The following is a 10780-nucleotide window of genomic DNA, read 5'->3' as shown; positions in this document are numbered from 1 at the left end:
CCATCACACTGCTGAATATTTTAAGAGGTAGATAAAGCACGCCCGAGGAAAACACATAAGATGAGTCTTGTAGATTTTAGAAGATCTTAACACCTGATAGAAAAATGGGCAAGCGGCACATGCCAACACTTTATAAGAAAGATGTATCACTGGCCTTTAAATTTATGAAGACATGTTTAAAGACATGAGCAGCCAATTCACAAGAAGAGTATGGAACTAGACCGGAACCACGTTAAGAACATATTAAAGCTCACGAAGTTAAGAAAAATCATACTAAAATTCCCTTGAGATCTGAAAAGCAGGGAGAAGTGGCATAGATTTTAGTAATTGCAGACAGAGACATTAAGATACTTGGAATAAATGTGTTTTGTGTGTTCTAAATGTAAGGAGAGACATGGAAATCCTAACATAGACACCATTTGATCTTACAGATATGAAAAACATAATGTCAGATGAACCCTATTTTAAGGGTTTAATGATGCCTCAGACATTAAAAAAAAAAAACAGAAAAAAATACCCACCTAAAACATGGGAGACCAGGATTCAATCCCTGGGTTGGGAAGATCCCCTGGAGGGGGGAATGGCAGCCTGCTCTAGTATGCTTGCCTGGAGAATCCCCATGGACAGAGGAGCCTGGCGTGCTACAGTCCATGGCGTCACAAAGAGTTGGAGATGACTGAACAAGGAAGCACAGCACAGCACAGCACATTGAATTTTTATGATGAAAGCAGGTAGGGTGGAACGAGGGAGAAAGGGAATCAAGACAAATGAAAGGAAGGAAAGAAAATTCTCTGTTGCTAGCGAGAAGAGAGCAACCAGAGATGTTCCCCAGCAGGACAGCACCCCACATGTCCATCTGAGCACTCTCAGATGGTTTGAAACAACCTTCTCCAACTTTGGTCCCATTCCTTCAACCAAACTCATGTGCAGGGTTTACCACTAACAGGCTAAGAGTCATCATGGTTTCTCCTCATTCAAATCCTGATTCACCCAGAAGTGAAAAAGACACATGTGCCCCAATGTTCATCACAGCACTGTTTACAATAACCAGGGCATGGGAGCAACATAAATTTCCATCAGAAGACAAATGGGTAAGAAAGCTGTGGTACATAGACACAATGGAATATTCCTCAGCCATTAAGAAGAACACATGTGAATCCATTCTAATAATGTGGATGAAACTGGAGCCTATTATTCAGAGCGAAGTAAGTCAGGAAGAAAAACACCAATAAACTATACTAAGGCATATATATTGAATTTAGGAAGATGGAGATGATAACCCTATATGGGAGACACCAAAAGCGACACAGATTTAGAGAAGAGTCTTTTGGACTCTGTGGGAGACGACGAGGGTGGGATGATCTGAGAGAATAGCATAGAAACATGAATATTATCATATGTGAAATGGATAGCCAGTCCATGTTCGATGCATAAGATAGGGTGCTCATGGCTGGTGCACTTGGCTGACCCAGAGGAATGGGATGGGGAGGGATGTGGAAGGGGGAGTCAGGATGGGAAACACATGTACTCCCATGGCAGATTCATGTATGGCCAAATCCACCACAATATTGTAAAGTAACTTTTATGCCCGATGTCCGAATCCCCGAATGGGAAGAGAGAAGGCCTTCAAGACAATGCAACTCGCAGGAAGGGAAGTTTATTACTGACTCGATCCAGGACTCTCCGCTCTCAACCAACGCAGTGGTGTGAGTCAGAGAGCCCCGAGCCCAAGTGGTTACATAAATTTATAGAGTGAGAAGCAGATTGGTTACACATTTACAAAGCAATTTCATTGGTCAATACTTTCGCGTGAGCGGGTCTTTCCTAGGGGTTTCCGCCCCATTCCTAATTTCCTAATTGACAAACATTGGTCAGTGTTAAGTGAAAGCTAATTCGTCCTAATTGGCAAACAGTGGTCAGTTTTAAGCGAAAGCTACCTGATAATCTTATCAAGTAGGACGGCCTACTCCTAATCTAAGCTGTGTTACTTCTGCTCATCTCACATTCCCCCCTGTCTGTTGTTCAAGTAGAGGAAACTTCCTCTTTTCCATCTTGGGCCACTGACACTATAAGTGGACCCAGGAGGGTGGATTCCTGAGGTCTCGTTGAGCAGCTCATGAGTCTTCCCGTCGCTGATCAGCAGGAGAATTAGGAGACCTCCCGGCGGACGAATTTCAGTACGGGTGAGGACTCCTCTTTCATTTCCTGTTCTTCCGATGTGGCTTGCCGCACGTGATTGCAGTGAACCCAGGGTCCAACCCCGTAGGAGTGGTACGGAAAAAAACACAAGGGCCTTTCCATCTAGGTTTTAAGGGCAGCTTATAAGGGGTGTTACGTGCCTGAAAGAGTGCGAGGGAAGGAGGCTCACCCAGTCCCCACCAGTCTCTATTGCCAACTTTGTCAAAGTTTCTTTTAGGGTCCGATTCATTCTCTCAACCTGTCCTGAGCTCTGGGGATTATATTCACAATGTAACTTCCATTTTGTCCCCAGAGCTTGGGCCAACCCTTGTACAATCTGGCTCACAAAGGCAGGTCCGTTATCAGAGCCCATCGTCACCGGCAGCCCGTACCTAAGCATTATCTCCTCTAAGATCTTTTTAGCAACCACTATTGCTGTCTCTCCCTTATCGGGGAAGGCTTCCACCCATCCTGAGAAAGTATCTACCAGAACCAACATATAGCGATACCTGTACTTGCCTGGCCTTACCTCAGTGAAATCTATCTCCCAGTGTTGTCCTGGCTCTTCCTCTCGGTACCTTGTTCCTGTGTGCTGCTTTTTCCCTGTCCTCATCAGCTGGCATGCTTTGCAAGCCTGGATTATCTCTCGTCCAGTTGTATTTTCCTCAAACACTGATCAACACGCAGATTCAGTCCATATTTGCTTTCATTTATCTACTGAGTGTACCCAAGCTTCTTCTTCAGAGACTCTGGCATCTCAGGGGGAGGAGGGCGAGGGAGCCTGAAGTAGACCTTCACAGAGTGCAGTCAGTGTGCCGATCGTCATGATACGGGCAAGGAGTCCCTTCCATACACCTCTAAATCCAAGTCTCTTGAGGACCTGAGAGGCATTGCTACCCTTCTGTTTATGCAACACAGACACCATGGAATCAGCAACAGTACGTTCAAAGCAGGCAAACTTCATCATGGTGTATGGTATCTGTCTCATCCAAAGAGGAGCAACCCCCTTGTAGAACGCCTTTAAGCCTTCTTCCTTATACATTTTAGGAGCTGCATCCCTCAGAGTGTTAGCATAACCTGGTTGGGTTTGAATTCGAACCTTAGCAGCTTCCATAGGAGCCAGAGCAATGTCAGCAAAGAATTCAGCACTGGCAAAGGCAGCCAAATACAGTGATGTGTGCCACAGATAGGCATTCTCCTCTCCAAGCATGTACTTCATAAAAGCCAAACTTGCAGAGCCCCTGCAGGGAGTAGCCAATGAGGGTCGGGACCCATCCTTTGGCCAAACCACGGAAACCATTCTCTTTGAGTGTAACTGAAAATCCATTAAGAATGCCCTTGTACTTCTGTAGGTCCACCTGCATACGGCATTTCACTAAATCCAGAGGAACAACAGCAGTGTGTGTCAGACCACAACTTAAGACCCCACCAAAGCCACACAGTGCATAAAACTTCACGGAGCCATATTCCCAACTGTACTCTTCTACCGCGGTGGTTCCCGCTTTCCTTGGCCCATCTTTTACATAGCTGCTCCCATTGGTGAACCATCATGGAGCTACAAACAGCTGGAATGGCTTATTTTGGATTAGGTAGGGTAAGGGCTGGGGCTTCTAGTAGGGCCCGTCTGAGTGTCTGGATAGCCTGTTTCATTGTCTCAGTCCAAGTCCAGCTTGGGGTCTCTTTACCTCCCTCATACAAGGGCCGGGCCTTCTCAGCAAACCCCATGGTCCACAGTCTGCAATATCCAACAGTCCCCAAAAACTCTCTCACCTGGCGGGGGGTCTTGGGCCTTCATGGCCTGGGTTAGCCACGTTTGCCCCTGCCTGATCTTATACCCCAAACACGTGACCTCTTGCCGGGCTATTAGCAGAAGGACCTCTGGGTGGCAAGTCCAATATTTGTAGAGGTCCTCACTCAGAGCCTCTTGAACCTCTGTGGGATTACTGGTTGGCCTTCCCCCTCAGTCCACTCAAAGGCAAATATCTCCTGGCTCTGGGACGCCAGGGTTTGGCTGAAAAAGGCATCGTTCTAGTCCAACACAGTGTACCAAGTGTACTCAGGCAGCAAACTGCTCAGGAGGGTATACGGGTTAGATGTCACTCACTGTTTGTTGTCTTCTTGCAGGTAATCTGTCCCCCCTGGCTTCTTTACCGGCAGTAAGGGGGTGTTCCAAGGGGATAGACACCGCTTGAGAATTCTGGCATTCATGAGACATCGAATGTGGGGAGTGATCCTCCACCGAGCTTCCTGGCTCATGGGGGTACTATCACACCCTCACAGGAGTTGCCTAGGTCTTTAGCTTGATGATGGTCTGTTTGGCCAGTCCCATCCCTGCCGTTTCAGCCCAGGCCAACGGGTATTTTTTCATCTCTTAAGGCTAGGGATAAGACATGTATCGGCTGTCCAAGTCCATCCATGACTGTCATTCTCCCAGCTCTGTAGGCTTAACTGAATAAAACCCAATGGCCTCACCTTTCTTCCACAGAATCTTAGCATAATCAGTACTGCTATGACACAGGAATGGGATCTCATTTCTCTCCATTTCCTGCTTTAACCACTCTCTCCCCAAGAGTTCTCACCTGCTTAAGCCCCTCTCCAGAAGGGACAGGTGTTTTCACAATATCATCAGTAGCCCACCACTGATCAGCAAGGTAAAGTACCACAGCTGTGAATGAGTCCTCAGGTGCAAAAGAGCAAGAACTTTCTGGGTCTGATCTCCACCATAGAGTGGTACAAAGTCTACATTTGACAGGCTAATAGGCAGCAGAATTTTCCAGTTCCTCATGACTGTGATTATCCAACATATACCCAGGACTCGGAGAGGGGTGCCAAGTCTTGACTCCCCTAGTCACTGTCCTCCCCCGCATATAGAACTCGAGATCTAGGGGAGATTCTCTCTCTCGGTCATAGCTCTCCTCAGGTCCCTCTTAGGGCACTCGTTTTTCCAGTGCCCCTGTTCTTTGCAGTAGGCACACTGATCTTTCTTTAGGGCCTGCCTTTTTTATTTCTGTTTTTCTCCCATAATCTGGGCTAGCTCCCTCTGGTTCTTCCAGTTTTCCCTCATTCTATATTCTCTATCTTCCTTCCTGATCTTCTCAGCTAATTCCCTTTCCTCCTGTCGAATTCGTTCTTCCCTTTCTTCTGGGGTCTCCCTATTACTAAATACCTTTTCAGCTGCTTTCAATAAATCCTGTATCGTCTGTTCTCCCAATCTCTCTATCTTTTGTAATTTCTTCCTAATATCTGGGGCTGCCTGATTTACAAACGCTAACAGAACTGAAGCGCGTGACTCCTCAGCCTGGGGATCCATAGGTGTATATTGCCTGAAAGCTTCCATTAGCCTCTCTAGGAAGGCTGCCGGGCTCTCAGTGGGCTCTTGCCTTACTAAATTTACCTTTGCCAAATTTGTCGGCTTTCTTGCTGGGTCCCCCAGGCCAGGCATCAGAGTCTGGCGGTACACTCGAAGACGTTCCTTACCTTCCGCTCGCTCAAAATCCGTTAGGCCGCAACAGAGGAAACCCCTCGTCCACGAGATGAGGCTGGGCGGTTGGCCTCCCCTTGGCTCCTGGGACCCGTTTCCATGCTTCTGCCAGAATTCGCTCCTGCAACAGCTGCTGACAATCATAGTGAAAGGAGAGTTTCACCTGGTTGGGCTCTAGTTATTGAGGCTCACTTATTGTAGGGCCTTCAGAGTCTGCCAGAGTGTAGCCCTGGCCGGGACTCATCAATTGCCCCCACAACTGCTCGCCTGTTCAATGAAACTCCTGAAAAGAGTGGGAATTGAACCAGAGACAATGCCAGCACACACACAAACACGGACAAACATGAAGAGCCAAAGACAAACACACGGACTGACAAATGTCAGCCGACAACACAGCGCTGGGTTTTGGGCCCCCTGACCAGACTCGGGATCAGGAGAGGAACTTTCCTTCCCACAGAGCCAGCTGCCTTCCCGCGCGCTCGCTGGCCTCGGCCTTTAGCCTGCTGGAGAAAGCTTTCTCCTGTTCCAGATACCTTCCTGCTTCACAGCAGGTCCCCGGAATTACTCTGGACTTCCTGTGCCAGATACCTTCCTGCTTTACAGCAGGGTCCCAGAATTACTCTGGACTTCCTGTGCCAGATACCTTCCTGCTTTACAGTAGGGCCCCAGAATTACTCTGCCCTTCCTGTCCTTCCTGAGACAAGGCCGGCACACACACAAACACAGAGAGCCAAAGACAAACACACGGACAGCTGACAACACAGCGCTGGGTTTTTGGGGCCCCTGAATTTTCCTGAGCACCGGTGCTATTACCTATCCTTCCCCTCTGTCCTGGAAGTGTTCTCTTCCCCCGGTAAAGGGATCCCGGAAGAGCCCCCAAATGTTATGCCCAATATCCGAATCACCGAGCGAGAAGAGAGAAGGCCTCCAAGACAATGCAACTCACAGGAAGGAAAGTTTATTACTGACTCAAGCCAGGACTCTCCGCCTGCAACCAAAGCAGTGGTGCAAGTCAGAGAGCCCCGAGCCCAAGTTGTTACACAAATTGATAGGGTGAGAAGCAGATTGGTTACACGTTTGCAAAGCAATTTCATTGGAAATTCGCTCATGCACGCGGGACATTCCTGGGTGTTTCCGTCACGTTACTAATTTCCTAATTGGCAACATAAGTCAGTGTTAAGTGAAAGCTAATTGATGCTAATTGGCAAACAGTGGTCAGTGTTAAATGAAAGTTACTTGATAATCTAACCAAGTAAGAAGGCCTACACCTAATCTAAGCTGCATTACTTCTGCTCTTCTCACAGTAATTAACCACCAATTAAAATAAATAAAATGAAATAAAATACATTCCTTTGCCAAAAAGGGCCTAACCAGTATTGGCTTTTTGACCTCCAAGACGCCCTTCTTTTCCTTCCTTTCTTCCCTCGTTCCTCCCCCCTCTTTCTTTCCTTTTCTTTCTGATTATACAACTGTTAAAACTTGCTTTCCATTTATAGTTATGACAAAGTCCTGGCTCTATTCCCCATGTTGTACAATGCATCCCTGAGCAAAACTTCCACCTATCACTGCATGTCTCCCACACCCCCACGTCTGTATTTCCCTACCATGTCCCCTCCCGCCTCTAACCAGGAGATGCTTCTTTATATCTGTGGGCCTCCATTTTTATAATATTATCTACATTGCGGTATGTTTACATTCTATAAGTGATATCATACAGTATTTGTCAATCTCGGTCTGAGTCATTTTACTCAATATTCCACCTGCCATGTTGCTGCAAATGTCAATATTCCATTCTTTTGATGGGGTAGCTCCTCTGTATGCCTTTTGAACAAATGGCACTGCACCCACACACAAGACACAGCTCCCCAGTTAAGTGTCCATCTCTGCACTCGCACAGAGAAACTCCAAGTCCCATTCCTCTTCAACGATGGGAAGTGTGTCTTTGAAGCTCAGTCTGGAACCAGTTCTTCCCCCTACTTTCTGGCAACCTGGACCTTCTGGTCCCATCTCCAACTCCACAGAAGCCATCTCCCTCCCTCCTCACACACGTATCCCTTCCCTGCTCTCGCTGCCCACACTATCAGAGAACTCAGAGACAAATATAATTTCACATCAGCTTGATTTTATTTTATTTTTGTTACTAGTGTATGCAGGTGCTATAATATTCAGCATCTGTACTTTTGGCCAGTACTCAGCAGCCAGACCCCCAAGCATTTCTGAGGTGTCTAGCCATGCTGTGAAGTCACTGGCCGTCCACTGATCCAGCTGGAATAGCAGGGTTCTCCATGGTCTCTGGGACCTCCTCTGGTTCATTCTGATTAGCTGGAATGGCTGGGGTCTCCATGGTCTCTGGAACCTCCTCTGGTTCCTTCTGATTACCTGGAATTGCAGGGGTCTCCATGGTCTCTGGGACCTCCTCTGCTTCCTTCTGATTCAGCTGTTGATTAGCCTTGGAACTCTGGCAACAGAGCTTTGAGCATCTGATTTTCTTAAGCTTTTTTCTGGTGGAGGTTTTCAGAGAAGATTTATTGGGCAGATTTACCAAATGGGATTTCACCCTCACGGTTATGCTGGCCACCTGGAGAAAACAAGACAGGGAGCAAGAATGGCACTGGTTTAGGGAAGAGTGTGAAGACAGGTGGGAATGATGGCTTCAGGAGAACGGGTGTGGACAGAGAAGGGTTATGTGCCAGGCAAGGACTGGGGAGGGTGTCTTCTGGGGTGCTGTCGAAGTGCAAGAGGAGTTTGGCTGGGTTAACTTCACCTTGACATTTTTTTCTGGACCTCAGCTGATAGGAGGTCTTCATCTTCTCCTGGGTAACAGGAGGTAGGTGTTCCATAACTACTGTGAAGATTTGTGGCTTCCCCGTCACCTCAGTAATTTGGAGGACTCACAGTGGTCTGCTCAGAGCCCCTGAGCACCCCTACGTATACCCGTCCCCATGGAGCCTCACCCTCATGATTTTTAAGGTCAGCAAGTCTCTTCCCCAGCCAATGGTGGCCCTGGGTGAGCTTTGACATCACAAAGCCCCATCCTGACATGTCTAGCGGAGGATGGGGAGCAATTCAGATGATTTGCTGGGAGAAATGAGGCATTAGTAATGCCCTCAAGAGGCCTCCAAACTCACCTGCCACCCTCACCTCTATGTCAACTCTGATGGGTCACACAGCAGGCAGAGTGCATCTCCTCCCAACCTTGCCCCACAGCCACACGCCTCAGGCATTCATTCTGTTCTCTCTCAGCTTTCACCATTATCTAGCTTTTCATATCTTGCCTAAACTCCCTCCATGACAACTAGGTTGTGTTGAAGTGTCTGTGGAAGCGAGAATCATTGCTCGTTCGTCCTGCAATGTGGTCTTAATGCACCTTGAAGCCCATTGAATTCTGGGCCAGCCGAAAGAAAATTTTTCATCCCGCCTCCTTGTCTCAGTGATCCCGGAGCTTGCCTCCATTTTCTGCTCTCCAGTTGGAAACCCTTGTGTTCAGGCTGTTAGAATGCAGTGCATACACTTACCCTTGCTCGACACGAAGCTGTCTCCTTTCAAGTCTAGGATTCAGGGTCACCTCACCATGAGTACTACCCAGACTTTGTTTTGAACAGGGTGATGGGTAAGGGGCAGAGAAATGCATGTTTCAAGTTGTGCTGGGAGATCCCTGCAAGAAATGCCCACCTATGTCTGAATAGTATTCCCAGCAAGGGGATGAAGAAATGTTTAAAGATATAAGCAGACAATTCACAAGAAGAGTATGGAACTAGCCCTGAACAAGGTTAAGAACATATTAAGTCTAACGAAGGTAAGAAAAATCATACTAAAATTCCCTTGAGAACTGAAACTCAGGCAGAAGTGGCATAGATTTCAGTATTTGCACACAGAGACATTAGGAAACTTGGAATAAATGTGTTTTGTGTGTGCTGAAAATAAGGAGAGTCATGGAAATCCTAAAATAGACCCCACTTTATCTTACAGATATGAAAACCATAGTGTCAGATGAAGCCGATTTTAAGGGTTTCCTGATGGCTCACATCGAGAAACAAAACAAAACAAAACATCTGCAACATGGGAGAACAGGTTTCAATCCCAGTGTTGGGAAGATCCCCTGAAGGGGGGAATGCAGCCTGCTACAGTATGCTTGCCTGGAGAATACCCATGGACAGAGGAGCCTGGCGGGCTACAGTCCATGGGGTCACAAAGAGTTGGACATGGCTGAACAATGAAGCACATCACAAAACAACACATTGAATGTTTGTGAAGGAAATTCAGGTAGGGAGGAACGAGGGAGAAAGTGAAACAATGGGAATGAAGGGAAGGAAAGAAAATCCTCCATTGCTGGTGAGAACAAAACAACCAGAGATGTGCCCCAGCAGGACAGCACCACACATGTCCATCTGAGCACTCTCAGCTGCTTTGAAACAACCATATCCAACTTTGGTCCCACTCCTTCAACCAAACTCATGAGCAGGGTTTACCACTAACAGGCTAATAGTCATCATGGTTTCTCCTCACTCAAATCCTGATTCACCCAGAAGTGAAAAAGACACGTGTGCCCCAATGTTCATCACAGCACTGTTTACACTAACCAGGGCACAGAAGCAACCTAGATGTCCATCAGCAGGCAAATGGGTAAGAAACTGTGGTACATAGACACAGTGGAATATTGCTCAGACATTAAAGAGAACACATTTGAATCCATTCTAATGAGGTGGATGAAACTGGAGCCTATTTTACAGAGCGAAGTAAGTAAGAAAGAAAAACACCAATACACTATACTAAGGCATGTATATTGAATTTAGGAAGATGGAGATTAAAACCCTATATGGGAGACAGCAAAAGCGACACAGATTTAGAGAAGTCTTTTCGAGTCTGTGGGAGACGGCGAGGGTGGGATGATCTGAGAGAAGAGCATTGAAACATGTATATTATCATATGTGAAAGGGATACCCAGTCCATGTTCGATGCATAAGACAGGTTGCCCATGATTGGTTCACTGGGCTGACCCAGAGGGATAGGATTGGGAGGAAGAAGTGAGGGGGAATCAGGATGGGGAATACATGTACTCCCATGGCTGATTCATGTCAATGTACGGTAAAAACCACCACAATATTGTAATGTAAATACCCA

At 47.0% G+C, this 10780-nt stretch overlaps 1 pseudogene; it reads right to left on the bottom strand.

Moving 5' to 3' along the window:
* Positions 1–2786: 2786 nt before the first annotated feature.
* Positions 2787–4434, bottom strand: LOC122434702 (annotated as a pseudogene).
* Between the last annotated feature and the right edge of the window lie 6346 nt (positions 4435–10780).

Source organism: Cervus canadensis, chromosome X (genome assembly GCF_019320065.1).
Source record: "Cervus canadensis isolate Bull #8, Minnesota chromosome X, ASM1932006v1, whole genome shotgun sequence".
Lineage (NCBI taxonomy): Eukaryota > Metazoa > Chordata > Mammalia > Artiodactyla > Cervidae > Cervus > Cervus canadensis.
This window is presented reverse-complemented; position numbering and strand designations above follow the sequence as displayed.